Below are 25307 nucleotides of genomic sequence, written 5' to 3'. Positions count from 1 at the left end.
GAGGAAGGCTGCGTACACATTTTTTTCAAATCTAAAACAAATAATGGAGGGGAGCAAGATAGTTCATAAAGATCTAAGCGAGCATGAATTAAACGGGTGCGATAATACCTGCACTAATGCACCGGATCCCATCAGAATTCCGAAGTTAAGTGTGCTTGGGCGAGAGTAGTACTAGGATGGGTGACCTCCTTGGAAATCCACGTGTTTCACCCCAATTTTGTTAATATTTTATTTCGATATCGTATTTGCAAATTCCATTTGTCGTTTCGGCGAGATAAACGCAAACAACGCGCCGGATACTCGAACCATTTGCGGCACGATCGTCATTACTGAATGGGAACCGTGCAAAAACCGGGCTTTTGGCATTCGTCGTGCATTGTGGGCCCCGCGATAGTATTGCATCTATCCGGGGGTGCGGCAGATCTGAAAAGCAAACACTCTGCTCACGTAGGAGCTTGTGCACGGTTACCAAGGGAGGAAGGCTGCATACACAGTTTTTTCATGTCTAAAACAATTAATGGAGGGGAGCAAGATAGTGCATAAAGATCTAAGCGAGCCTGAATTAAACGGGTGCGATCATAGCAGCACTAATGCACCGGATCCCATCAGAACTCCGATGTTAAGCGTGCTTTGGCGAGAGTAGTACTAGGTTCGGTGACCTCCGGGGAAGTCCTCGTGTTGCACCCTAATTTTATTAATATTTTATTTTGATTTGTATTTGCAAATTCCATTTGTTGTTTCTGGGAGACAACTGGAAACAATGCGTCGGATACTCGGACCATTTGCGGCACGATCGTCATTACTATATGGCAACGATGCAGGAACCGGGCTTTCGGCATTCGTCGTGCATTGTGGGCCCCGCTATAGTATTGCATTTATCCGGTGGTGCGGCAGATCTGAAATGCAAACAATCCGCTCACGTAGGAGCTTGTGCACGGTTACCAAGGGAGGAAGGCTGCATACACAGTTTTTTCAAATCTAAAACAATTAATGGAGGGGAGCAAGATAGTGCATAAAGATCTAAGCGAGCATGAATTAAACGGGTGCGATCATACCAGGACTAATGCACCGGATCCCATCAGAACTCCGAAGTTAAGTGTGCTTGGGCGAGAGTAGTACTAGAATGGGTGACCTCCTGGGAAGTCCTCGTGTTGCACCCCAATTTTATTGATATTTTATTTTGATTTGTATTTGCAAATTCCATTTGTTGTTTCGGCGATACAACTGGAAACAACGCGTCGGATACTCGGACCATTTGCGGCACGATCGTCATTACTGAATGGCAACGATGCAGGAACCGGGCTTTCGGCATTCGCCGTGCATTGTGGGCCCCGCGATAGTATTGCATTTATTCGGTGGTGCGGCAGATCTGAAAAGCAAACAATCCGCTCACGTAGGAGCTTGTGCACGGTTACCAAGGGAGGAAGGTTGCATACACAGTTTTTTTAAATCTAAAACAATTAATGGAGGGGAGCAAGATAGTGAATTAAGATCTAAGCGAGCAATAATTAAACGGGTGCGATCATACCAGCACTAATGCACCGGATCCCATCAGAACTCCGAAGTTAAGTGTGCTTGGGCGAGAGTAGTACTAGAATGGGTGACCTCCTGGGAAGTCCTCGTGTTGCACCCCAATTTTATTAATATTTTATTTTGATTTGTATTTGCAAATTCCATTTGTTCTTTCGGCGATACAACTGGAAACAACGCGTCGGATACTCGGACCATTTGCGGCACGATCGTCATTACTGAATGGCAACGATGCAAGAACCGGACTTTCGGCATTCGTCATGCATTGTGGGCCCCGCGATAGTATTGCATCTATCCGGAGGTGCGGCAGATCTGAAAAGCAAACACTCCGCTCACGTAGGAGCTTGTGCACGGTTACCAAGGGAGGAAGGCTGCATACACATTTTTTTCAAATCTAAAACAATTAATGGAGGGGAGCAAGACAGTGCATAAAGATCTAAGCGAGCATGAATTAAACGGATGCGATCGTACCAGCACTACTGCACCGGATCCCATCAGAACTCCGAAGTTAAGTGTGCTTGGGCGAGAGTAGTACTAGGATGGGTGACCTCCTGGGAAGTCCTCGTGTTCCACCCCAATTTTATTAATATTTTATTTTGATTTGTATTTGCAAATTCCATTTGTTGTTTCGGCGATACAACTGGAAACAACGCGTCGGATACTCGGACCATTTGCGGCACGATCGTCATTACTATATGGCAACAATGCAGGAACCGGGCTTTCGGAATTCGTCGTGCATTGTGGGCCCCGTGATAGTATTGCATTTATCCGGTGGTGCGGCAGATCTGAAAAACAAACAATCCGCTCACGTAAGAAGTTGTGCACGGTTACCAAGGGAGGAAGGCTGCATACACATTTTTTTCAAATCTAAAACAATTAATGGAGGGGAGCAAGTTAGTGCATAAAGATCTAAGCGAGCATGAATTAATCGGGTGCGATCATACCAGCACTAATGCACCGGATCCCATCAGAACTCCGAAGTTAAGCGTGCTTGGGCGAGAGTAGTACAAGGATGGGTGACCTCCTGGGAAGTCCTGGTGTTGCACCCTAATTTTATTAATATTTTATTTTGATTTGTATTTGCAAATTCCATTTGTTGTTTCGGCGATACAACTGGAAACAACGCGTCGGATACTCAGACCATTTGCGGCACGATCGTCATTACTGAATGGCAACGATGCAAGAATCGGGCTTTCGGCATTCGTCATGCATTGTGGGCCCCGAGATAGTATTGCATCTATCCGGAGGTGCGGCAGATCTGAAAAACAAACACTCCGCTCACGTAGGAGCTTGTGCACGGTTACCAACGGAGGAAGGCTGCATACACCGTTTTTTCAAATCTAAAGCAATTAATGGAGGGGAGCAAGATAGTGCATAAAGATCTAAGCGAGCATGAATTAAACGGGTGCGATCATACCAGCACTAATGCACCGGATCCCATCAGAACTCCGAAGTTCAGTGTGCTTGGGCGAGAGTATTATTAGGATGGGTGACCTCCTGGGAAGTCCTCGTGTTGCACCCCAATTTTATTAATATTTTATTTTGATTTGTATTTGCAAATTCCATTTGTTGTTTCGGCGATACAACTGGAAACGACGCGTCGGATACTCGGACCATTTGCGGCACGATCGTCATTACTATATGGCAACAATGCAGGAACCGGGCTTTCGGCATTCGTCGTGCATTGTGGGCCCCGCGATAGTATTGCATTTATCCGGTGGTGCGGCAGATCTGAAAAGCAAACAATCCGCTCACGTAGGAGCTTGTGCACGGTTACCAAGGGAGGAAGGCTGCATACACAGTTTTTTCAAATCTAAAACAATTAATGGAGGGGAGCAAGATAGTGCATAAAGATCTAAGCGAGCAAGAATTAAACGGGTGCGATCATACCAGCACTAATGCACCGGATCCCATCAGAACTCCGAAGTTAAGAATGCTTGGGCGAGAGTTGTACTACAATGGGTGACCTCCTGGGAAGTCCTCGTGTTGCACCCCAATTTTATTAATATTTTATTTTGATTTGTATTTGCAAATTCCATTTGTTGTTTCGGCGATACAACTGGAAACAACGCGTCGGATACTCGGACCATTTGCGGCACGATCGTCATTACTAAATGGCAACGGTGCAAGAACCGGGCTTTCGGCATTCGTCATGCATTGTGGACCCCGCGATAGTATTGCATCTATCCGGAGGTGCGTCAGATCTGAAAAGCAAACACTCCGCTCACGTAGGAGCTTGTGCACGGTTACCAAGGGAGGAAGGCTGCATACACATTTTTTTCAAATCTAAAACAAATAATGGAGGGGAGCAAGATAGTACATAAAGATCTAAGCGAGCATGAATTAAACGGGTGCGATCATAGCAGCACTAATGCACCGGATCCCATCAGAACTCCGAAGTTAAGTGTGGTTGGGCGAGAGTAGTACTAGGATGGGTGACATCCTGGGAAGTCCTCGTGTTGCACCCCAATTTTGTTAATATTTTATTTCGATATCGTATTTGCAAATTCCATTTGTCGTTTCGGCGAGACAAACGCAAACAACGCGCCGGATACTCGGACCATTTGCGGCACGATCGTCATTACTGAATGGGAACCGTGCAAAAACCGGGCTTTTGGCATTCGTCGTGCATTGTGGGCCCCGCGATAGTATTGCATCTATCCGGGGGTGCGGCAGATCTGAAAAGCAAACACTCTGCTCACGTAGGAGCTTGTGCACGGTTACCAAGGGAGGAAGGCTGCATACACAGTTTTTTCAAATCTAAAACAATTAATGGAGGGGAGCAAGATAGTGCATAAAGATCTAGGCGAGCATGAATTAAACGGGTGCGATCATACCAGCACTAATGCACCGGATCCCATCAGAACTCCGAAGTTAAGTATGCTTGGGCGAGAGTAGTACTAGAATGGGTGACCTCCTGGGAAGTCCTCGTGTCGCACCCCAATTTTATTAATATTTTATTTTGATTTGTATTTGCAAATTCCATTTGTTGTATCGGCGATACAACTGGAAACAACGCGTCGGATACTCGGACCATTTGCGGCACGATCGTCATTACTGAATGGCAACGATGCAAGAACCGGGCTTTCGGCATTCGTCATGCATTGTGGACCCCGCGATAGTATTGCATCTATCCGGAGGTGCGGCAGATCTGAAAAGCAAACACTCCGCTCACGTAGGAGCTTGTGCACGGTTACCAACGGAGGAAGGCTGCGTACACATTTTTTTCAAATCTAAAACAAATAATGGAGGGGAGCAAGATAGTTCATAAAGATCTAAGCGAGCATGAATTAAACGGGTGCGATAATACCAGCACTAATGCACCGGATCCCATCAGAATTCCGAAGTTAAGTGTGCTTGGGCGAGAGTAGTACTAGGATGGGTGACCTCCTTGGAAATCCACGTGTTTCACCCCAATTTTGTTAATATTTTATTTCGATATCGTATTTGCAAATTCCATTTGTCGTTTCGGCGAGACAAACGCAAACAACGCGCCGGATACTCGGACCATTTGCGGCACGATCGTCATTACTGAATGGGAACCGTGCAAAAACCGGGCTTTTGGCATTCGTCGTGCATTGTGGGCCCCGCGATAGTATTGCATCTATCCGGGGGTGCGGCAGATCTGAAAAGCAAACACTCTGCTCACGTAGGAGCTTGTGCACGGTTACCAAGGGAGGAAGGCTGCATACACAGTTTTTTCATGTCTAAAACAATTAATGGAGGGGAGCAAGATAGTGCATAAAGATCTAAGCGAGCCTGAATTAAACGGGTGCGATCATAGCAGCACTAATGCACCGGATCCCATCAGAACTCCGATGTTAAGCGTGCTTTGGCGAGAGTAGTACTAGGTTCGGTGACCTCCGGGGAAGTCCTCGTGTTGCACCCTAATTTTATTAATATTTTATTTTGATTTGTATTTGCAAATTCCATTTGTTGTTTCTGGGAGACAACTGGAAACAATGCGTCGGATACTCGGACCATTTGCGGCACGATCGTCATTACTATATGGCAACGATGCAGGAACCGGGCTTTCGGCATTCGTCGTGCATTGTGGGCCCCGCTATAGTATTGCATTTATCCGGTGGTGCGGCAGATCTGAAATGCAAACAATCCGCTCACGTAGGAGCTTGTGCACGGTTACCAAGGGAGGAAGGCTGCATACACAGTTTTTTCAAATCTAAAACAATTAATGGAGGGGAGCAAGATAGTGCATAAAGATCTAAGCGAGCATGAATTAAACGGGTGCGATCATACCAGGACTAATGCACCGGATCCCATCAGAACTCCGAAGTTAAGTGTGCTTGGGCGAGAGTAGTACTAGAATGGGTGACCTCCTGGGAAGTCCTCGTGTTGCACCCCAATTTTATTGATATTTTATTTTGATTTGTATTTGCAAATTCCATTTGTTGTTTCGGCGATACAACTGGAAACAACGCGTCGGATACTCGGACCATTTGCGGCACGATCGTCATTACTGAATGGCAACGATGCAGGAACCGGGCTTTCGGCATTCGCCGTGCATTGTGGGCCCCGCGATAGTATTGCATTTATTCGGTGGTGCGGCAGATCTGAAAAGCAAACAATCCGCTCACGTAGGAGCTTGTGCACGGTTACCAAGGGAGGAAGGTTGCATACACAGTTTTTTTAAATCTAAAACAATTAATGGAGGGGAGCAAGATAGTGAATTAAGATCTAAGCGAGCAATAATTAAACGGGTGCGATCATACCAGCACTAATGCACCGGATCCCATCAGAACTCCGAAGTTAAGTGTGCTTGGGCGAGAGTAGTACTAGAATGGGTGACCTCCTGGGAAGTCCTCGTGTTGCACCCCAATTTTATTAATATTTTATTTTGATTTGTATTTGCAAATTCCATTTGTTCTTTCGGCGATACAACTGGAAACAACGCGTCGGATACTCGGACCATTTGCGGCACGATCGTCATTACTGAATGGCAACGATGCAAGAACCGGACTTTCGGCATTCGTCATGCATTGTGGGCCCCGCGATAGTATTGCATCTATCCGGAGGTGCGGCAGATCTGAAAAGCAAACACTCCGCTCACGTAGGAGCTTGTGCACGGTTACCAAGGGAGGAAGGCTGCATACACATTTTTTTCAAATCTAAAACAATTAATGGAGGGGAGCAAGACAGTGCATAAAGATCTAAGCGAGCATGAATTAAACGGATGCGATCGTACCAGCACTACTGCACCGGATCCCATCAGAACTCCGAAGTTAAGTGTGCTTGGGCGAGAGTAGTACTAGGATGGGTGACCTCCTGGGAAGTCCTCGTGTTCCACCCCAATTTTATTAATATTTTATTTTGATTTGTATTTGCAAATTCCATTTGTTGTTTCGGCGATACAACTGGAAACAACGCGTCGGATACTCGGACCATTTGCGGCACGATCGTCATTACTATATGGCAACAATGCAGGAACCGGGCTTTCGGAATTCGTCGTGCATTGTGGGCCCCGTGATAGTATTGCATTTATCCGGTGGTGCGGTAGATCTGAAAAACAAACAATCCGCTCACGTAAGAAGTTGTGCACGGTTACCAAGGGAGGAAGGCTGCATACACAGTTTTTTCAAATCTAAAACAATTAATGGAGGGGAGCAAGTTAGTGCATAAAGATCTAAGCGAGCATGAATTAATCGGGTGCGATCATACCAGCACTAATGCACCGGATCCCATCAGAACTCCGAAGTTAAGCGTGCTTGGGCGAGAGTAGTACAAGGATGGGTGACCTCCTGGGAAGTCCTGGTGTTGCACCCTAATTTTATTAATATTTTATTTTGATTTGTATTTGCAAATTCCATTTGTTGTTTCGGCGATACAACTGGAAACAACGCGTCGGATACTCAGACCATTTGCGGCACGATCGTCATTACTGAATGGCAACGATGCAAGAATCGGGCTTTCGGCATTCGTCATGCATTGTGGGCCCCGAGATAGTATTGCATCTATCCGGAGGTGCGGCAGATCTGAAAAACAAACACTCCGCTCACGTAGGAGCTTGTGCACGGTTACCAACGGAGGAAGGCTGCATACACCGTTTTTTCAAATCTAAAGCAATTAATGGAGGGGAGCAAGATAGTGCATAAAGATCTAAGCGAGCATGAATTAAACGGGTGCGATCATACCAGCACTAATGCACCGGATCCCATCAGAACTCCGAAGTTCAGTGTGCTTGGGCGAGAGTATTATTAGGATGGGTGACCTCCTGGGAAGTCCTCGTGTTGCACCCCAATTTTATTAATATTTTATTTTGATTTGTATTTGCAAATTCCATTTGTTGTTTCGGCGATACAACTGGAAACGACGCGTCGGATACTCGGACCATTTGCGGCACGATCGTCATTACTATATGGCAACAATGCAGGAACCGGGCTTTCGGCATTCGTCGTGCATTGTGGGCCCCGCGATAGTATTGCATTTATCCGGTGGTGCGGCAGATCTGAAAAGCAAACAATCCGCTCACGTAGGAGCTTGTGCACGGTTACCAAGGGAGGAAGGCTGCATACACAGTTTTTTCAAATCTAAAACAATTAATGGAGGGGAGCAAGATAGTGCATAAAGATCTAAGCGAGCAAGAATTAAACGGGTGCGATCATACCAGCACTAATGCACCGGATCCCATCAGAACTCCGAAGTTAAGAATGCTTGGGCGAGAGTTGTACTACAATGGGTGACCTCCTGGGAAGTCCTCGTGTTGCACCCCAATTTTATTAATATTTTATTTTGATTTGTATTTGCAAATTCCATTTGTTGTTTCGGCGATACAACTGGAAACAACGCGTCGGATACTCGGACCATTTGCGGCACGATCGTCATTACTAAATGGCAACGGTGCAAGAACCGGGCTTTCGGCATTCGTCATGCATTGTGGACCCCGCGATAGTATTGCATCTATCCGGAGGTGCGTCAGATCTGAAAAGCAAACACTCCGCTCACGTAGGAGCTTGTGCACGGTTACCAAGGGAGGAAGGCTGCATACACATTTTTTTCAAATCTAAAACAAATAATGGAGGGGAGCAAGATAGTACATAAAGATCTAAGCGAGCATGAATTAAACGGGTGCGATCATAGCAGCACTAATGCACCGGATCCCATCAGAACTCCGAAGTTAAGTGTGGTTGGGCGAGAGTAGTACTAGGATGGGTGACATCCTGGGAAGTCCTCGTGTTGCACCCCAATTTTGTTAATATTTTATTTCGATATCGTATTTGCAAATTCCATTTGTCGTTTCGGCGAGACAAACGCAAACAACGCGCCGGATACTCGGACCATTTGCGGCACGATCGTCATTACTGAATGGGAACCGTGCAAAAACCGGGCTTTTGGCATTCGTCGTGCATTGTGGGCCCCGCGATAGTATTGCATCTATCCGGGGGTGCGGCAGATCTGAAAAGCAAACACTCTGCTCACGTAGGAGCTTGTGCACGGTTACCAAGGGAGGAAGGCTGCATACACAGTTTTTTCAAATCTAAAACAATTAATGGAGGGGAGCAAGATAGTGCATAAAGATCTAGGCGAGCATGAATTAAACGGGTGCGATCATACCAGCACTAATGCACCGGATCCCATCAGAACTCCGAAGTTAAGTATGCTTGGGCGAGAGTAGTACTAGAATGGGTGACCTCCTGGGAAGTCCTCGTGTCGCACCCCAATTTTATTAATATTTTATTTTGATTTGTATTTGCAAATTCCATTTGTTGTATCGGCGATACAACTGGAAACAACGCGTCGGATACTCGGACCATTTGCGGCACGATCGTCATTACTGAATGGCAACGATGCAAGAACCGGGCTTTCGGCATTCGTCATGCATTGTGGACCCCGCGATAGTATTGCATCTATCCGGAGGTGCGGCAGATCTGAAAAGCAAACACTCCGCTCACGTAGGAGCTTGTGCACGGTTACCAACGGAGGAAGGCTGCGTACACATTTTTTTCAAATCTAAAACAAATAATGGAGGGGAGCAAGATAGTTCATAAAGATCTAAGCGAGCATGAATTAAACGGGTGCGATAATACCAGCACTAATGCACCGGATCCCATCAGAATTCCGAAGTTAAGTGTGCTTGGGCGAGAGTAGTACTAGGATGGGTGACCTCCTTGGAAATCCACGTGTTTCACCCCAATTTTGTTAATATTTTATTTCGATATCGTATTTGCAAATTCCATTTGTCGTTTCGGCGAGACAAACGCAAACAACGCGCCGGATACTCGGACCATTTGCGGCACGATCGTCATTACTGAATGGGAACCGTGCAAAAACCGGGCTTTTGGCATTCGTCGTGCATTGTGGGCCCCGCGATAGTATTGCATCTATCCGGGGGTGCGGCAGATCTGAAAAGCAAACACTCTGCTCACGTAGGAGCTTGTGCACGGTTACCAAGGGAGGAAGGCTGCATACACAGTTTTTTCATGTCTAAAACAATTAATGGAGGGGAGCAAGATAGTGCATAAAGATCTAAGCGAGCCTGAATTAAACGGGTGCGATCATAGCAGCACTAATGCACCGGATCCCATCAGAACTCCGATGTTAAGCGTGCTTTGGCGAGAGTAGTACTAGGTTCGGTGACCTCCGGGGAAGTCCTCGTGTTGCACCCCAATTTTATTTATATTTTATTTTAATTTGTATTTGCATATTCCATTTGTTGTTTCTGGGAGACAACTGGAAACAATGCGTCGGATACTCGGACCATTTGCGGCACGATCGTCATTACTGAATGGCAACGATGCAGGAACCGGGCTTTCGGCATTCGTCGTGCATTGTGGGCCCCGCGATAGTATTGCATTTATCCGGGGGTGCGGCAGATCTGAAAAGCAAACAATCCGCTCACGTAGGAGCTTGTGCACGGTTACCAAGGGAGGAAGGCTGCATACACAGTTTTTTCAAATCTAAAACAATTAATGGAGGGGAGCAAGATAGTGCATAAAGATCTAAGCGAGCAAGAATTAAACGGGTGCGATCATACCAGCACTAATGCACCGGATCCCATCAGAACTCCGAAGTTAAGAATGCTTGGGCGAGAGTAGTACTACAATGGGGGACCTCCTGGGAAGTCCTCGTGTTGCACCCCAATTTTATTAATATTTTATTTTGATTTGTATTTGCAAATTCCATTTGTTGTTTCGGCGATACAACTGGAAACAACGCGTCGGATACTCGGACCATTTGCGGCACGATCGTCATTACTGAATGGCAACGATGCAAGAACCGGGCTTTCGGCATTCGTCATGCATTGTGGACCCCGCGATAGTATTGCATCTATCCGGAGGTGCATCAGATCTGAAAAGCAAACACTCCGCTCACGTAGGAGCTTGTGCACGGTTACCAAGGGAGGAAGGCTGCATACACATTTTTTTCAAATCTAAAACAAATAATGGAGGGGAGCAAGATAGTACATAAAGATCTAAGCGAGCATGAATTAAACGGGTGCGATCATACCAGCACTAATGCACCGGATCCCATCAGAACTCCGAAGTTAAGTGTGGTTGGGCGAGAGTAGTACTAGGATGGGTGACATCCTGGGAAGTCCTCGTGTTGCACCCCAATTTTATTAATATTTTATTTCGATATCGTATTTGCAAATTCCATTTGTTGTTTCGGCGAGACAAACGCAAACAACGCGCCGGATACTCGGACCATTTGCGGCACGATCGTCATTACTGAATGGGAACCGTGCAAAAACCGGGCTTTTGGCATTCGTCGTGCATTGTGCGCCCCGCGATAATATTGCATCTATCCGGGGGTGCGGCAGATCTGAAAAGCAAACACTCTGCTCACGTAGGAGCTTGTGCACGGTTACCAAGGGAGGAAGGCTGTATACACAGTTTTTTCAAATCTAAAACAATTAATGGAGGGGAGCAAGATAGTGCATAAAGATCTAGGCGAGCATGAATTAAACGGGTGCGATCATACCAGCACTAATGCACCGGATCCCATCAGAACTCCGAAGTTAAGTATGCTTGGGCGAGAGTAGTACTATAATGGGTGACCTCCTGGGAAGTCCTCGTGTCGCACCCCAATTTTATTAATATTTTATTTTGATTTGTATTTGCAAATTCCATTTGTTGTATCGGCGATACAACTGGAAACAACGCGTCGGATACTCGAACCATTTGCAGCACGATCGTCATTACTGAATGGCAACGATGCAAGAACCGGGCTTTCGGCATTCGTCATGCATTGTGGGCCCCGCGATAGTATTGCATCTATCCGGAGGTGCGGCAGATCTGAAAAGCAAACACTCCGCTCACGTAGGAGCTTGTGCACGGTTACCAACGGAGGAAGGCTGCGTACACATTTTTTTCAAATCTAAAACAAATAATGGAGGGGAGCAAGATAGTTCATAAAGATCTAAGAGAGCATGAATTAAACGGGTGCGATCATACCAGCACTAATGCACCGGATCCCATCAGAATTCCGAAGTTAAGTGTGCTTGGGCGAGAGTAGTACTAGGATGGGTGACCTCCTTGGAAGTCCACGTGTTTCACCCCAATTTTGTTAATATTTTATTTCGATATCGTATTTGCAAATTCCATTTGTCGTTTCGGCGAGACAAACGCAAACAACGCGCCGGATACTCGGACCATTTGCGGCACGATCGTCATTACTGAATGGGAACTGTGCAAAAACCGGGCTTTTGGCATTCGTCGTGCATTGTGGGCCCCGCGATAGTATTGCATCTATCCGGGGGTGCGGCAGATCTGAAAAGCAAACACTCTGCTCACGTAGGAGCTTGTGCACGGTTACCAAGGGAGGAAGGCTGCATACACAGTTTTTTCATGTCTAAAACAATTAGTGGAGGGGAGCAAGATAGTGCATAAAGATCTAAGCGAGCCTGAATTAAACGGGTGCGATCATAGCAGCACTAATGCACCGGATCCCATCAGAACTCCGATGTTAAGCGTGCTTGGGCGAGAGTAGTACTAGGTTCGGTGACCTCCGGGGAAGTCCTCGTGTTGCACCCCAATTTTATTAATATTGTATTTTAATTTGTATTTGCATATTCCATTTGTTGTTTCTGGGAGACAACTGGAAACAATGCGTCGGATACTCGGACCATTTGCGGCACGATCGTCATTTCTGAATGGCAACGATGCAGGAACCGGGCTTTCGGCATTCGTCGTGCATTGTGGGCCCCGCGATAGTATTGCATTTATCCGGTGGTGCGGCAGATCTGAAAAGCAAACAATCCGCTCACGTAGGAGCTTGTGCACGGTTACCAAGGGAGGAAGGCTGCATACACAGTTTTTTCAAATCTAAAACAATTAATGGAGGGGAGCAAGATAGTGCATAAAGATCTAAGCGAGCATGAATTAAACGGGTGCGATCATACCAGCACTAATGCACCGGATCCCATCAGAACTCCGAAGTTAAGTGTGCTTGGGCGAGAGTAGTACTAGGATGGGTGACCTCCTGGGAAGTCCTCGTGTTGCACCCCAATTTTATTAATATTTTATTTTGATTTGTATTTGCAAATTCCATTTGTTGTTTCGGCGATACAACTGGAAACAACGCGTCGGATACTCGGACCATTTGCGGCACGATCGTCATTACTATATGGCAACAATGCAGGAACCGGGCTTTCGGTATTCATCGTGCATTGTGGGCCCCGGGATAGTATTGCATTTATCCGGTGGTGCGGCAGATCTGAAAAGCAAACAATCCGCTCACGTAGGAGCTTGTGCACGGTTACCAAGGGAGGAAGGCTGCATACACAGTTTTTTCAAATCTAAAACAATTAATGGAGGGGAGCAAGATAGTGCATAGAGATCTAAGCGAGCAAGAATTAAAGGGGTGCGATCATACCAGCACTAATGCACCGGATCCCATCAGAACTCCGAAGTTAAGTGTGGTTGGGCGAGAGTAGTACTAGGATGGGTGACATCCTGGGAAGTCCTCGTGTTGCACCCCAATTTTATTAATATTTTATTTCGATATCGTATTTGCAAATTCCATTTGTTGTTTCGGCGAGACAAACGCAAACAACGCGCCGGATACTCGGACCATTTGCGGCACGATCGTCATTACTGAATGGCAACGATGCAAGAACCGGGCTTTCGGCATTCGTCATGCATTGTGGACCCCGCGATAGTATTGCATCTATCCGGAGGTGCATCAGATCTGAAAAGCAAACACTCCGCTCACGTAGGAGCTTGTGCACGGTTACCAAGGGAGGAAGGCTGCATACACATTTTTTTCAAATCTAAAACAAATAATGGAGGGGAGCAAGATAGTACATAAAGATCTAAGCGAGCATGAATTAAACGGGTGCGATCATACCAGCACTAATGCACCGGATCCCATCAGAACTCCGAAGTTAAGTGTGGTTGGGCGAGAGTAGTACTAGGATGGGTGACATCCTGGGAAGTCCTCGTGTTGCACCCCAATTTTATTAATATTTTATTTCGATATCGTATTTGCAAATTCCATTTGTTGTTTCGGCGAGACAAACGCAAACAACGCGCCGGATACTCGGACCATTTGCGGCACGATCGTCATTACTGAATGGGAACCGTGCAAAAACCGGGCTTTTGGCATTCGTCGTGCATTGTGCGCCCCGCGATAATATTGCATCTATCCGGGGGTGCGGCAGATCTGAAAAGCAAACACTCTGCTCACGTAGGAGCTTGTGCACGGTTACCAAGGGAGGAAGGCTGTATACACAGTTTTTTCAAATCTAAAACAATTAATGGAGGGGAGCAAGATAGTGCATAAAGATCTAGGCGAGCATGAATTAAACGGGTGCGATCATACCAGCACTAATGCACCGGATCCCATCAGAACTCCGAAGTTAAGTATGCTTGGGCGAGAGTAGTACTATAATGGGTGAGCTCCTGGGAAGTCCTCGTGTCGCACCCCAATTTTATTAATATTTTATTTTGATTTGTATTTGCAAATTCCATTTGTTGTATCGGCGATACAACTGGAAACAACGCGTCGGATACTCGAACCATTTGCAGCACGATCGTCATTACTGAATGGCAACGATGCAAGAACCGGGCTTTCGGCATTCGTCATGCATTGTGGGCCCCGCGATAGTATTGCATCTATCCGGAGGTGCGGCAGATCTGAAAAGCAAACACTCCGCTCACGTAGGAGCTTGTGCACGGTTACCAACGGAGGAAGGCTGCGTACACATTTTTTTCAAATCTAAAACAAATAATGGAGGGGAGCAAGATAGTTCATAAAGATCTAAGAGAGCATGAATTAAACGGGTGCGATCATACCAGCACTAATGCACCGGATCCCATCAGAATTCCGAAGTTAAGTGTGCTTGGGCGAGAGTAGTACTAGGATGGGTGACCTCCTTGGAAGTCCACGTGTTTCACCCCAATTTTGTTAATATTTTATTTCGATATCGTATTTGCAAATTCCATTTGTCGTTTCGGCGAGACAAACGCAAACAACGCGCCGGATACTCGGACCATTTGCGGCACGATCGTCATTACTGAATGGGAACTGTGCAAAAACCGGGCTTTTGGCATTCGTCGTGCATTGTGGGCCCCGCGATAGTATTGCATCTATCCGGGGGTGCGGCAGATCTGAAAAGCAAACACTCTGCTCACGTAGGAGCTTGTGCACGGTTACCAAGGGAGGAAGGCTGCATACACAGTTTTTTCATGTCTAAAACAATTAGTGGAGGGGAGCAAGATAGTGCATAAAGATCTAAGCGAGCCTGAATTAAACGGGTGCGATCATAGCAGCACTAATGCACCGGATCCCATCAGAACTCCGATGTTAAGCGTGCTTGGGCGAGAGTAGTACTAGGTTCGGTGACCTCCGGGGAAGTCCTCGTGTTGCACCCCAATTTTATTAATATTGTATTTTAATTTGTATTTGCATATTCCATTTGTTGTTTCTGGGAGACAACTGGAAACAATGCGTCGGATACTCGGACCATTTGCGGCACGATCGTCATTTCTGAATGGCAACGATGCAGGAACCGGGCTTTCGGCATTCGTCGTGCATTGTGGGCCCCGCGATAGTATTGCATTTATCCGGTGGTGCGGCAGATCTGAAAAGCAAACAATCCGCTCACGTAGGAGCTTGTGCACGGTTACCAAGGGAGGAAGGCTGCATACACAGTTTTTTCAAATCTAAAACAATTAATGGAGGGGAGCAAGATAGTGCATAAAGATCTAAGCGAGCATGAATTAAACGGGTGCGATCATACCAGCACTAATGCACCGGATCCCATCAGAACTCCGAAGTTAAGTGTGCTTGGGCGAGAGTAGTACTAGGATGGGTGACCTCCTGGGAAGTCCTCGTGTTGCACCCCAATTTTATTAATATTTTATTTTGATTTGTATTTGCAAATTCCATTTGTTGTTTCGGCGATACAACTGGAAACAACGCGTCGGATACTCGGACCATTTGCGGCACGATCGTCATTACTATATGGCAACAATGCAGGAACCGGGCTTTCGGTATTCATCGTGCATTGTGGGCCCCGGGATAGTATTGCATTTATCCGGTGGTGCGGCAGATCTGAAAAGCAAAACAATCCGCTCACGTAAGAGCTTGTGCACGGTTACCAAGGGAGGAAGGCTGCATACACAGTTTTTTCAAATCTAAAACAATTAATGGAGGGGAGCAAGTTAGTGCATAAAGATCTAAGCGAGCATGAATTAAACGGGTGCGATCATACCAGCACTAATGCACCGGATCCCATCAGAACTCCGAAGTTAAGCGTGCTTGGGCGAGAGTAGTACTAGGATGGGTGACCTCCTGGGAGGTCCTCGTGTTGCACCCCAATTTTATTAATATTTTATTTTGATTTGTATTTGCAAATTCCATTTGTTGTTTCTGGGAGACAACTGGAAACAATGCGTCGGATACTCGGACCATTTGCGGCACGATCGTCATTACTATTTGGCAACGATACAGGAACTGGGCTTTCGGCATTCGTCGTGCATTGTGGGCCCCGCGATAGTATTGCATTTATCCGGTGGTGCGGCAGATCTGAAAAACAAACAATCCGCTCACGTAGGAGCTTGTGCACGGTTACCAAGGGAGGAAGGCTGCATACACAGTTTTTTCAAATGTAAAACAACTAATGGAGGGGAGCAAGATAGTGCATAAAGATCTAAGCGAGCATGATTTAAACGGGTGCGATCATACCAGCACTAATGCACCGGATCCCATCAGAACTCCGAAGTTAAGTGTGCTTGGGCGAGAGTAGTACTAGGATCGGTGACATCCTGGGAAGTCCTCGTGTTGCACCCCAATTTTATTAATATTTTATTTCGATATCGTATTTGCAAATTCCATTTGTCGTTTCGGCGAGACAAACGCAAACAACGCGCCGGATACTCGGACCATTTGCGGCACGATTGTCATTACTGAATGGGAACCGTGCAAAAACCGGGCTTTTGGCATTCGTCGTGCATTGTGGGCCCCGCGATAGTATTGCATCTATCCGGGGGTGTGGCAGATCTGAAAAGCAAACACTCTGCTCACGTAGGAGCTTATGCACGGTTACCAAGGGAGGAAGGCTGCATACACAGTTTTTTCAAATCTAAAACAATTTATGGAGGGGAGCAAGATAGTGCATAAAGATCTAAGCGAGCATGAATTAAATGGGTTCGATCATACCAGCACTATTGCACCGGATCCCATCAGAACTCCAAAGTTAAGCGTGCTTGGGCGAGAGTAGTACTAGGATGGGTGACCTACTGGGAAGTCCTTGTGTTGCACCCCAATTTTATTAATATTTTATTTTGATTTGTATTTGCAAATTCCATTTGTTGTTTCTGGGAGACAACTGGAAACAATGCGTCGGATACTCGGACCATTTGCGGCACGATCGTCATTACTGAATGGCAACGATGCAGGAACCGGGCTTTCGGCATTCGTCGTGCATTGTAGGCCCCGCGATAGTATTGCATTTATCCGGTGGTGCGGCAGATCTGAAAAGCAAACAATCCGCTCATGTAGGAGCTTGTGCACGGTTACCAAGGGAGGAAGGCTGCATACACAGTTTTTTCAAATCTAAAACAATTAATGGAGGGGAGCAAGATAGTGTATAAAGATCTAAGCGAGCATGAATTAAACGGGTGCGATCATACCAGCACTAATGCACCGGATCCCATCAGAACTCCGAAGTTAAGTGTGCTTGGGCGAGAGTAGTACTAGAATGGGTGACCTCCTGGGAAGTCCTCGTGTTGCACCCCAATTTTATTAATATTTTATTTTGATTTGTATTTTCAAATTCCATTTGTTGTTTCGGCGATACAAGTGGAAACAACGCGTCGGATACTCGGACCATTTGCGGCACGATCGTCCTAACTGAATGGCAACGATGCATGAACAGGACTTTCGACATTCGTCATGCATTGTGGGCCCCGCGATAGTATTGCATCTATCCGGAGGTGCGGCAGATCTGAAAAGCAAACACTCCACTCACGTTGGAGCTTGTGCACGGTTACCAAGGGAGGAAGGCTGCATACACATTTTTTTCAATTCTAAAACAATTAATGGAGGGGTGACCTACTGGGAAGTCCTTGTGTTGCACCCCAATTTTATTAATATTTTATTTTGATTTGTATTTGCAAATTCCATTTGTTGTTTCTGGGAGACAACTGGAAACAATGCGTCGGATACTCGGACCATTTGCGGCACGATCGTCATTACTGAATGGCAACGATGCAGGAACCGGGCTTTCGGCATTCGTCGTGCATTGTAGGCCCCGCGATAGTATTGCATTTATCCGGTGGTGCGGCAGATCTGAAAAGCAAACAATCCGCTCATGTAGGAGCTTGTGCACGGTTACCAAGGGAGGAAGGCTGCATACACAGTTTTTTCAAATCTAAAACAATTAATGGAGGGGAGCAAGATAGTGTATAAAGATCTAAGCGAGCATGAATTAAACGGGTGCGATCATACCAGCACTAATGCACCGGATCCCATCAGAACTCCGAAGTTAAGTGTGCTTGGGCGAGAGTAGTACTAGAATGGGTGACCTCCTGGGAAGTCCTCGTGTTGCACCCCAATTTTATTAATATTTTATTTTGATTTGTATTTTCAAATTCCATTTGTTGTTTCGGCGATACAAGTGGAAACAACGCGTCGGATACTCGGACCATTTGCGGCACGATCGTCCTAACTGAATGGCAACGATGCATGAACAGGACTTTCGACATTCGTCATGCATTGTGGGCCCCGCGATAGTATTGCATCTATCCGGAGGTGCGGCAGATCTGAAAAGCAAACACTCCACTCACGTAGGAGCTTGTGCACGGTTACCAAGGGAGGAAGGCTGCATACACATTTTTTTCAATTCTAAAACAATTAATGGAGGGGAGCAAGATAGTGCATAAAGATCTAAGCGAGCATGAATTAAATGGGTGCGATCATACCAGCACTAATGCACCGGATCCCATCCGAACTCCGAAGTTAAGTGTGCTTGGGCGAGAGTAGTAGTAGGATGGGTGACCACCTGGGAAGTCCTCATGTTGCACCCCAATTTTATTAATATTTTATTTCGATATCGTATTTGCAAATTCCATTTGTCGTTTCGGCGAGACAAACGCAAACAACGCGCCGGATACTTGGACCATTTGCGGCACGATCGTCATTACTGAATGGGTACCGTGCAAAAACCGGGCTTTTGGCATTCGTCGTGCATTGTGGGCACCGCGATAGTATTGCATCTATCCGGGGGTGCGGCAGATCTGAAAAGCAAACACTCTGCTCACGTAGGAGCTTGTGCACGGTTACCAAGGGAGGAAGGCTGTATACACAGTTTTTTCAAATCTAAAACAATTAATGGAGGGGAGCAAGATAGTGCATAAAGATCTAGGCGAGCATGAATTAAACGGGTGCGATCATACCAGCACTAATGCACCGGATCCCATCAGAACTCCGAAGTTAAGTATGCTTGGGCGAGAGTAGTACTATAATGGGTGAGCTCCTGGGAAGTCCTCGTGTCGCACCCCAATTTTATTAATATTTTATTTTGATTTGTATTTGCAAATTCCATTTGTTGTATCGGCGATACAACTGGAAACAACGCGTCGGATACTCGAACCATTTGCAGCACGATCGTCATTACTGAATGGCAACGATGCAAGAACCGGGCTTTCGGCATTCGTCATGCATTGTGGGCCCCGCGATAGTATTGCATCTATCCGGAGGTGCGGCAGATCTGAAAAGCAAACACTCCGCTCACGTAGGAGCTTGTGCACGGTTACCAACGGAGGAAGGCTGCGTACACATTTTTTTCAAATCTAAAACAAATAATGGAGGGGAGCAAGATAGTTCATAAAGATCTAAGAGAGCATGAATTAAACGGGTGCGATCATACCAGCACTAATGCACCGGATCCCATCAGAATTCCGAAGTTAAGTGTGCTTGGGCGAGAGTAGTACTAGGATGGGTGACCTCCTTGGAAGTCCACGTGTTTCACCCCAATTTTGTTAATATTTTATTTCGATATCGTATTTGCAAATTCCATTTGTCGTTTCGGCGAGACAAACGCAAACAACGCGCCGGATACTCGGACCATTTGCGGCACGATCGTCATTACTGAATGGGAACTGTGCAAAAACCGGGCTTTTGGCATTCGTCGTGCATTGTGGGCCCCGCGATAGTATTGCATCTATCCGGGGGTGCGGCAGATCTGAAAAGCAAACACTCTGCTCACGTAGGAGCTTGTGCACGGTTACCAAGGGAGGAAGGCTGCATACACAGTTTTTTCATGTCTAAAACAATTAGTGGAGGGGAGCAAGATAGTGCATAAAGATCTAAGCGAGCCTGAATTAAACGGGTGCGATCATAGCAGCACTAATGCACCGGATCCCATCAGAACTCCGATGTTAAGCGTGCTTGGGCGAGAGTAGTACTAGGTTCGGTGACCTCCGGGGAAGTCCTCGTGTTGCACCCCAATTTTATTAATATTGTATTTTAATTTGTATTTGCATATTCCATTTGTTGTTTCTGGGAGACAACTGGAAACAATGCGTCGGATACTCGGACCATTTGCGGCACGATCGTCATTTCTGAATGGCAACGATGCAGGAACCGGGCTTTCGGCATTCGTCGTGCATTGTGGGCCCCGCGATAGTATTGCATTTATCCGGTGGTGCGGCAGATCTGAAAAGCAAACAATCCGCTCACGTAGGAGCTTGTGCACGGTTACCAAGGGAGGAAGGCTGCATACACAGTTTTTTCAAATCTAAAACAATTAATGGAGGGGAGCAAGATAGTGCATAAAGATCTAAGCGAGCATGAATTAAACGGGTGCGATCATACCAGCACTAATGCACCGGATCCCATCAGAACTCCGAAGTTAAGTGTGCTTGGGCGAGAGTAGTACTAGGATGGGTGACCTCCTGGGAAGTCCTCGTGTTGCACCCCAATTTTATTAATATTTTATTTTGATTTGTATTTGCAAATTCCATTTGTTGTTTCGGCGATACAACTGGAAACAACGCGTCGGATACTCGGACCATTTGCGGCACGATCGTCATTACTATATGGCAACAATGCAGGAACCGGGCTTTCGGTATTCATCGTGCATTGTGGGCCCCGGGATAGTATTGCATTTATCCGGTGGTGCGGCAGATCTGAAAAGCAAAACAATCCGCTCACGTAAGAGCTTGTGCACGGTTACCAAGGGAGGAAGGCTGCATACACAGTTTTTTCAAATCTAAAACAATTAATGGAGGGGAGCAAGTTAGTGCATAAAGATCTAAGCGAGCATGAATTAAACGGGTGCGATCATACCAGCACTAATGCACCGGATCCCATCAGAACTCCGAAGTTAAGCGTGCTTGGGCGAGAGTAGTACTAGGATGGGTGACCTCCTGGGAGGTCCTCGTGTTGCACCCCAATTTTATTAATATTTTATTTTGATTTGTATTTGCAAATTCCATTTGTTGTTTCTGGGAGACAACTGGAAACAATGCGTCGGATACTCGGACCATTTGCGGCACGATCGTCATTACTATTTGGCAACGATACAGGAACTGGGCTTTCGGCATTCGTCGTGCATTGTGGGCCCCGCGATAGTATTGCATTTATCCGGTGGTGCGGCAGATCTGAAAAACAAACAATCCGCTCACGTAGGAGCTTGTGCACGGTTACCAAGGGAGGAAGGCTGCATACACAGTTTTTTCAAATGTAAAACAACTAATGGAGGGGAGCAAGATAGTGCATAAAGATCTAAGCGAGCATGATTTAAACGGGTGCGATCATACCAGCACTAATGCACCGGATCCCATCAGAACTCCGAAGTTAAGTGTGCTTGGGCGAGAGTAGTACTAGGATCGGTGACATCCTGGGAAGTCCTCGTGTTGCACCCCAATTTTATTAATATTTTATTTCGATATCGTATTTGCAAATTCCATTTGTCGTTTCGGCGAGACAAACGCAAACAACGCGCCGGATACTCGGACCATTTGCGGCACGATTGTCATTACTGAATGGGAACCGTGCAAAAACCGGGCTTTTGGCATTCGTCGTGCATTGTGGGCCCCGCGATAGTATTGCATCTATCCGGGGGTGTGGCAGATCTGAAAAGCAAACACTCTGCTCACGTAGGAGCTTATGCACGGTTACCAAGGGAGGAAGGCTGCATACACAGTTTTTTCAAATCTAAAACAATTTATGGAGGGGAGCAAGATAGTGCATAAAGATCTAAGCGAGCATGAATTAAATGGGTTCGATCATACCAGCACTATTGCACCGGATCCCATCAGAACTCCAAAGTTAAGCGTGCTTGGGCGAGAGTAGTACTAGGATGGGTGACCTACTGGGAAGTCCTTGTGTTGCACCCCAATTTTATTAATATTTTATTTTGATTTGTATTTGCAAATTCCATTTGTTGTTTCTGGGAGACAACTGGAAACAATGCGTCGGATACTCGGACCATTTGCGGCACGATCGTCATTACTGAATGGCAACGATGCAGGAACCGGGCTTTCGGCATTCGTCGTGCATTGTAGGCCCCGCGATAGTATTGCATTTATCCGGTGGTGCGGCAGATCTGAAAAGCAAACAATCCGCTCATGTAGGAGCTTGTGCACGGTTACCAAGGGAGGAAGGCTGCATACACAGTTTTTTCAAATCTAAAACAATTAATGGAGGGGAGCAAGATAGTGTATAAAGATCTAAGCGAGCATGAATTAAACGGGTGCGATCATACCAGCACTAATGCACCGGATCCCATCAGAACTCCGAAGTTAAGTGTGCTTGGGCGAGAGTAGTACTAGAATGGGTGACCTCCTGGGAAGTCCTCGTGTTGCACCCCAATTTTATTAATATTTTATTTTGATTTGTATTTTCAAATTCCATTTGTTGTTTCGGCGATACAAGTGGAAACAACGCGTCGGATACTCGGACCATTTGCGGCACGATCGTCCTAACTGAATGGCAACGATGCATGAACAGGACTTTCGACATTCGTCATGCATTGTGGGCCCCGCGATAGTATTGCATCTATCCGGAGGTGCGGCAGATCTGAAAAGCAAACACTCCACTCACGTTGGAGCTTGTGCACGGTTACCAAGGGAGGAAGGCTGCATACACATTTTTTTCAATTCTAAAACAATTAATGGAGGGGTGACCTACTGGGAAGTCCTTGTGTTGCACCCCAATTTTATTAATATTTTATTTTGATTTGTATTTGCAAATTCCATTTGTTGTTTCTGGGAGACAACTGGAAACAATGCGTCGGATACTCGGACCATTTGCGGCACGATCGTCATTACTGAATGGCAACGATGCAGGAACCGGGCTTTCGGCATTCGTCGTGCATTGTAGGCCCCGCGATAGTATTGCATTTATCCGGTGGTGCGGCAGATCTGAAAAGCAAACAATCCGCTCATGTAGGAGCTTGTGCACGGTTACCAAGGGAGGAAGGCTGCATACACAGTTTTTTCAAATCTAAAACAATTAATGGAGGGGAGCAAGATAGTGTATAAAGATCTAAGCGAGCATGAATTAAACGGGTGCGATCATACCAGCACTAATGCACCGGATCCCATCAGAACTCCGAAGTTAAGTGTGCTTGGGCGAGAGTAGTACTAGAATGGGTGACCTCCTGGGAAGTCCTCGTGTTGCACCCCAATTTTATTAATATTTTATTTTGATTTGTATTTTCAAATTCCATTTGTTGTTTCGGCGATACAAGTGGAAACAACGCGTCGGATACTCGGACCATTTGCGGCACGATCGTCCTAACTGAATGGCAACGATGCATGAACAGGACTTTCGACATTCGTCATGCATTGTGGGCCCCGCGATAGTATTGCATCTATCCGGAGGTGCGGCAGATCTGAAAAGCAAACACTCCACTCACGTAGGAGCTTGTGCACGGTTACCAAGGGAGGAAGGCTGCATACACATTTTTTTCAATTCTAAAACAATTAATGGAGGGGAGCAAGATAGTGCATAAAGATCTAAGCGAGCATGAATTAAATGGGTGCGATCATACCAGCACTAATGCACCGGATCCCATCCGAACTCCGAAGTTAAGTGTGCTTGGGCGAGAGTAGTAGTAGGATGGGTGACCACCTGGGAAGTCCTCATGTTGCACCCCAATTTTATTAATATTTTATTTCGATATCGTATTTGCAAATTCCATTTGTCGTTTCGGCGAGACAAACGCAAACAACGCGCCGGATACTTGGACCATTTGCGGCACGATCGTCATTACTGAATGGGTACCGTGCAAAAACCGGGCTTTTGGCATTCGTCGTGCATTGTGGGCACCGCGATAGTATTGCATCTATCCGGGGGTGCGGCAGATCTGAAAAGCAAACACTCTGCTCACGTAGGAGCTTGTGCACGGTTACCAAGGTAGGAAGGCTGCATACACAGTTTTTTCATGTCTAAAACAATTAATGGAGGGGAGCAAGATAGTGCATAAAGATCTAAGCGAGCATGAATTAAACGGAGGCGATCATAGCAGCACTAATGCACTGGATCCCATCAGAACTCCGAAGTTAAGAGTGCTTGGGCGAGAGTAGTATTAGGATGGGTGACCTCCTGGGAAGTCCTCGTGTTGCACCCCAATTTTATTAATATTTTATTTTGATTTGTATTTGCAAATTCCATTTGTTGTTTCTGGGAGACAACTGGAAACAATGCGTCGGATACTCGGACAATTTGCGGCACGATCGTCATTACTGAATGGCAACGATGCAGGAACCGGGCTGTCGGCATTCGTCGTGCATTGTGGGCCCCGAGATAGTATTGCATTTATCCGGTGGTGCGGCAGATCTGAAAAGCAAACAATCCGCTCACGTAGGAACTTGTGCACCGTTACCAAGGGAGGAAGGCTGCATACACAGTTTTTTCAAATCTAAAACAATTAATGGAGGGGAGCAAGATAGTGCATAAAGATCTAAGCGAGCATGAATTAAACGGGTGCGATCATACCCGCACTAATGCACCGGATCCCATCAGAACTCCGAAGTTAAGAATGCTTGGGCGAGAGTAGTACTACAATGGGTGACCTCCTGGGAAGTCCTCGTGTTGCACCCCAATTTTATTAATATTTTATTTTGATTTGTATTTGCAAATTCCATTTGTTGTTTCGGCGATACAACTGGAAACAACGCGTCGGATACTCGGACCATTTGCGGCACGATCGTCATTACCGAATGGCAACAGTGCAAGAACCGGGCTTTCGGCATTCGTCATGCATTGTGGAGCCCGCGATAGTATTGCATCTATCCGGAGGTGCGGCAGATCTGAAAAGCAAACACTCCGCTCACGTAGGAGCTTGTGCACGGTTACCAAGGGAGGAA

The 25307-nt window shown here is 46.2% G+C and overlaps 36 non-coding genes and 16 pseudogenes across 36 annotated transcripts; all 52 read left to right on the top strand.

The window, feature by feature from the left end:
• The first annotated feature begins 94 nt into the window (after positions 1-94).
• Positions 95-213, top strand: LOC148793216 (5S ribosomal RNA; annotated as a pseudogene).
• Positions 214-568: 355 nt separating this feature from the next.
• LOC148793215 (5S ribosomal RNA) lies at positions 569-687 on the top strand (annotated as a pseudogene).
• A 354-nt stretch (positions 688-1041) lies between these two features.
• Positions 1042-1160, top strand: LOC148793214 (5S ribosomal RNA). The gene has a single exon (XR_016073615.1). It is a non-coding gene; the product is annotated as a 5S ribosomal RNA (ribosomal RNA).
• A 354-nt stretch (positions 1161-1514) lies between these two features.
• Positions 1515-1633, top strand: LOC148793213 (5S ribosomal RNA). The gene has a single exon (XR_016071591.1). It is a non-coding gene; the product is annotated as a 5S ribosomal RNA (ribosomal RNA).
• Positions 1634-1987: 354 nt separating this feature from the next.
• LOC148793212 (5S ribosomal RNA) lies at positions 1988-2106 on the top strand (annotated as a pseudogene).
• Positions 2107-2460: 354 nt separating this feature from the next.
• Positions 2461-2579, top strand: LOC148793211 (5S ribosomal RNA). Its single transcript, XR_016073641.1, has one exon. It is a non-coding gene; the product is annotated as a 5S ribosomal RNA (ribosomal RNA).
• Positions 2580-2933: 354 nt separating this feature from the next.
• Positions 2934-3052, top strand: LOC148793210 (5S ribosomal RNA). The gene has a single exon (XR_016070725.1). It is a non-coding gene; the product is annotated as a 5S ribosomal RNA (ribosomal RNA).
• Positions 3053-3406: 354 nt separating this feature from the next.
• Positions 3407-3525, top strand: LOC148793209 (5S ribosomal RNA). Its single transcript, XR_016074850.1, has one exon. It is a non-coding gene; the product is annotated as a 5S ribosomal RNA (ribosomal RNA).
• A 354-nt stretch (positions 3526-3879) lies between these two features.
• On the top strand, positions 3880-3998 carry LOC148793208 (5S ribosomal RNA; annotated as a pseudogene).
• A 355-nt stretch (positions 3999-4353) lies between these two features.
• LOC148793207 (5S ribosomal RNA) lies at positions 4354-4472 on the top strand. Its single transcript, XR_016073125.1, has one exon. It is a non-coding gene; the product is annotated as a 5S ribosomal RNA (ribosomal RNA).
• A 354-nt stretch (positions 4473-4826) lies between these two features.
• LOC148793206 (5S ribosomal RNA) lies at positions 4827-4945 on the top strand (annotated as a pseudogene).
• A 355-nt stretch (positions 4946-5300) lies between these two features.
• Positions 5301-5419, top strand: LOC148793205 (5S ribosomal RNA; annotated as a pseudogene).
• A 354-nt stretch (positions 5420-5773) lies between these two features.
• On the top strand, positions 5774-5892 carry LOC148793204 (5S ribosomal RNA). The gene has a single exon (XR_016073614.1). It is a non-coding gene; the product is annotated as a 5S ribosomal RNA (ribosomal RNA).
• A 354-nt stretch (positions 5893-6246) lies between these two features.
• On the top strand, positions 6247-6365 carry LOC148793203 (5S ribosomal RNA). The gene has a single exon (XR_016071590.1). It is a non-coding gene; the product is annotated as a 5S ribosomal RNA (ribosomal RNA).
• Positions 6366-6719: 354 nt separating this feature from the next.
• On the top strand, positions 6720-6838 carry LOC148793202 (5S ribosomal RNA; annotated as a pseudogene).
• Positions 6839-7192: 354 nt separating this feature from the next.
• On the top strand, positions 7193-7311 carry LOC148793201 (5S ribosomal RNA). The gene has a single exon (XR_016073639.1). It is a non-coding gene; the product is annotated as a 5S ribosomal RNA (ribosomal RNA).
• A 354-nt stretch (positions 7312-7665) lies between these two features.
• LOC148793200 (5S ribosomal RNA) lies at positions 7666-7784 on the top strand. The gene has a single exon (XR_016070724.1). It is a non-coding gene; the product is annotated as a 5S ribosomal RNA (ribosomal RNA).
• A 354-nt stretch (positions 7785-8138) lies between these two features.
• On the top strand, positions 8139-8257 carry LOC148793199 (5S ribosomal RNA). The gene has a single exon (XR_016074849.1). It is a non-coding gene; the product is annotated as a 5S ribosomal RNA (ribosomal RNA).
• A 354-nt stretch (positions 8258-8611) lies between these two features.
• On the top strand, positions 8612-8730 carry LOC148793198 (5S ribosomal RNA; annotated as a pseudogene).
• Positions 8731-9085: 355 nt separating this feature from the next.
• LOC148793197 (5S ribosomal RNA) lies at positions 9086-9204 on the top strand. Its single transcript, XR_016073124.1, has one exon. It is a non-coding gene; the product is annotated as a 5S ribosomal RNA (ribosomal RNA).
• A 354-nt stretch (positions 9205-9558) lies between these two features.
• LOC148793196 (5S ribosomal RNA) lies at positions 9559-9677 on the top strand (annotated as a pseudogene).
• A 355-nt stretch (positions 9678-10032) lies between these two features.
• LOC148793195 (5S ribosomal RNA) lies at positions 10033-10151 on the top strand (annotated as a pseudogene).
• A 354-nt stretch (positions 10152-10505) lies between these two features.
• Positions 10506-10624, top strand: LOC148793194 (5S ribosomal RNA). The gene has a single exon (XR_016073356.1). It is a non-coding gene; the product is annotated as a 5S ribosomal RNA (ribosomal RNA).
• A 354-nt stretch (positions 10625-10978) lies between these two features.
• On the top strand, positions 10979-11097 carry LOC148793193 (5S ribosomal RNA). Its single transcript, XR_016070162.1, has one exon. It is a non-coding gene; the product is annotated as a 5S ribosomal RNA (ribosomal RNA).
• A 355-nt stretch (positions 11098-11452) lies between these two features.
• On the top strand, positions 11453-11571 carry LOC148793192 (5S ribosomal RNA). The gene has a single exon (XR_016073323.1). It is a non-coding gene; the product is annotated as a 5S ribosomal RNA (ribosomal RNA).
• A 354-nt stretch (positions 11572-11925) lies between these two features.
• Positions 11926-12044, top strand: LOC148793191 (5S ribosomal RNA). Its single transcript, XR_016070555.1, has one exon. It is a non-coding gene; the product is annotated as a 5S ribosomal RNA (ribosomal RNA).
• A 355-nt stretch (positions 12045-12399) lies between these two features.
• Positions 12400-12518, top strand: LOC148793190 (5S ribosomal RNA; annotated as a pseudogene).
• Positions 12519-12872: 354 nt separating this feature from the next.
• LOC148793189 (5S ribosomal RNA) lies at positions 12873-12991 on the top strand. Its single transcript, XR_016070838.1, has one exon. It is a non-coding gene; the product is annotated as a 5S ribosomal RNA (ribosomal RNA).
• Positions 12992-13345: 354 nt separating this feature from the next.
• On the top strand, positions 13346-13464 carry LOC148793188 (5S ribosomal RNA). The gene has a single exon (XR_016070161.1). It is a non-coding gene; the product is annotated as a 5S ribosomal RNA (ribosomal RNA).
• A 355-nt stretch (positions 13465-13819) lies between these two features.
• Positions 13820-13938, top strand: LOC148793187 (5S ribosomal RNA). Its single transcript, XR_016070160.1, has one exon. It is a non-coding gene; the product is annotated as a 5S ribosomal RNA (ribosomal RNA).
• A 355-nt stretch (positions 13939-14293) lies between these two features.
• LOC148793186 (5S ribosomal RNA) lies at positions 14294-14412 on the top strand. The gene has a single exon (XR_016070021.1). It is a non-coding gene; the product is annotated as a 5S ribosomal RNA (ribosomal RNA).
• Positions 14413-14766: 354 nt separating this feature from the next.
• LOC148793185 (5S ribosomal RNA) lies at positions 14767-14885 on the top strand. The gene has a single exon (XR_016070554.1). It is a non-coding gene; the product is annotated as a 5S ribosomal RNA (ribosomal RNA).
• Positions 14886-15240: 355 nt separating this feature from the next.
• On the top strand, positions 15241-15359 carry LOC148793184 (5S ribosomal RNA; annotated as a pseudogene).
• A 354-nt stretch (positions 15360-15713) lies between these two features.
• On the top strand, positions 15714-15832 carry LOC148793183 (5S ribosomal RNA). Its single transcript, XR_016070836.1, has one exon. It is a non-coding gene; the product is annotated as a 5S ribosomal RNA (ribosomal RNA).
• A 355-nt stretch (positions 15833-16187) lies between these two features.
• LOC148793182 (5S ribosomal RNA) lies at positions 16188-16306 on the top strand. Its single transcript, XR_016070263.1, has one exon. It is a non-coding gene; the product is annotated as a 5S ribosomal RNA (ribosomal RNA).
• Positions 16307-16660: 354 nt separating this feature from the next.
• LOC148793181 (5S ribosomal RNA) lies at positions 16661-16779 on the top strand. Its single transcript, XR_016075058.1, has one exon. It is a non-coding gene; the product is annotated as a 5S ribosomal RNA (ribosomal RNA).
• Positions 16780-17134: 355 nt separating this feature from the next.
• On the top strand, positions 17135-17253 carry LOC148793180 (5S ribosomal RNA; annotated as a pseudogene).
• A 354-nt stretch (positions 17254-17607) lies between these two features.
• Positions 17608-17726, top strand: LOC148793179 (5S ribosomal RNA). The gene has a single exon (XR_016071589.1). It is a non-coding gene; the product is annotated as a 5S ribosomal RNA (ribosomal RNA).
• Positions 17727-18424: 698 nt separating this feature from the next.
• Positions 18425-18543, top strand: LOC148793178 (5S ribosomal RNA). The gene has a single exon (XR_016071588.1). It is a non-coding gene; the product is annotated as a 5S ribosomal RNA (ribosomal RNA).
• A 354-nt stretch (positions 18544-18897) lies between these two features.
• LOC148793177 (5S ribosomal RNA) lies at positions 18898-19016 on the top strand. Its single transcript, XR_016074464.1, has one exon. It is a non-coding gene; the product is annotated as a 5S ribosomal RNA (ribosomal RNA).
• Positions 19017-19371: 355 nt separating this feature from the next.
• On the top strand, positions 19372-19490 carry LOC148793176 (5S ribosomal RNA). Its single transcript, XR_016070020.1, has one exon. It is a non-coding gene; the product is annotated as a 5S ribosomal RNA (ribosomal RNA).
• Positions 19491-19844: 354 nt separating this feature from the next.
• Positions 19845-19963, top strand: LOC148793175 (5S ribosomal RNA). The gene has a single exon (XR_016070553.1). It is a non-coding gene; the product is annotated as a 5S ribosomal RNA (ribosomal RNA).
• A 355-nt stretch (positions 19964-20318) lies between these two features.
• On the top strand, positions 20319-20437 carry LOC148793174 (5S ribosomal RNA; annotated as a pseudogene).
• A 354-nt stretch (positions 20438-20791) lies between these two features.
• LOC148793173 (5S ribosomal RNA) lies at positions 20792-20910 on the top strand. Its single transcript, XR_016070835.1, has one exon. It is a non-coding gene; the product is annotated as a 5S ribosomal RNA (ribosomal RNA).
• Positions 20911-21265: 355 nt separating this feature from the next.
• On the top strand, positions 21266-21384 carry LOC148793172 (5S ribosomal RNA). Its single transcript, XR_016070252.1, has one exon. It is a non-coding gene; the product is annotated as a 5S ribosomal RNA (ribosomal RNA).
• Positions 21385-21738: 354 nt separating this feature from the next.
• On the top strand, positions 21739-21857 carry LOC148793171 (5S ribosomal RNA). Its single transcript, XR_016075057.1, has one exon. It is a non-coding gene; the product is annotated as a 5S ribosomal RNA (ribosomal RNA).
• A 355-nt stretch (positions 21858-22212) lies between these two features.
• LOC148793170 (5S ribosomal RNA) lies at positions 22213-22331 on the top strand (annotated as a pseudogene).
• A 354-nt stretch (positions 22332-22685) lies between these two features.
• Positions 22686-22804, top strand: LOC148793169 (5S ribosomal RNA). The gene has a single exon (XR_016071586.1). It is a non-coding gene; the product is annotated as a 5S ribosomal RNA (ribosomal RNA).
• Positions 22805-23502: 698 nt separating this feature from the next.
• Positions 23503-23621, top strand: LOC148793168 (5S ribosomal RNA). The gene has a single exon (XR_016071585.1). It is a non-coding gene; the product is annotated as a 5S ribosomal RNA (ribosomal RNA).
• A 354-nt stretch (positions 23622-23975) lies between these two features.
• On the top strand, positions 23976-24094 carry LOC148793167 (5S ribosomal RNA). The gene has a single exon (XR_016074463.1). It is a non-coding gene; the product is annotated as a 5S ribosomal RNA (ribosomal RNA).
• Positions 24095-24449: 355 nt separating this feature from the next.
• On the top strand, positions 24450-24568 carry LOC148793166 (5S ribosomal RNA; annotated as a pseudogene).
• Positions 24569-24922: 354 nt separating this feature from the next.
• On the top strand, positions 24923-25041 carry LOC148793165 (5S ribosomal RNA). The gene has a single exon (XR_016073664.1). It is a non-coding gene; the product is annotated as a 5S ribosomal RNA (ribosomal RNA).
• The last annotated feature ends 266 nt before the right edge of the window (positions 25042-25307 follow it).

The sequence above is a fragment of the Nelumbo nucifera genome, chromosome 4 (assembly GCF_055504915.1).
Source record: "Nelumbo nucifera cultivar China Antique chromosome 4, China Antique-T2T, whole genome shotgun sequence".
NCBI classification, from domain to species: Eukaryota; Viridiplantae; Streptophyta; class Magnoliopsida; order Proteales; family Nelumbonaceae; genus Nelumbo; species Nelumbo nucifera.
The sequence above is the reverse complement of the archived record's forward strand: the minus strand, read 5'-3'. Positions and strand labels throughout refer to the sequence as shown.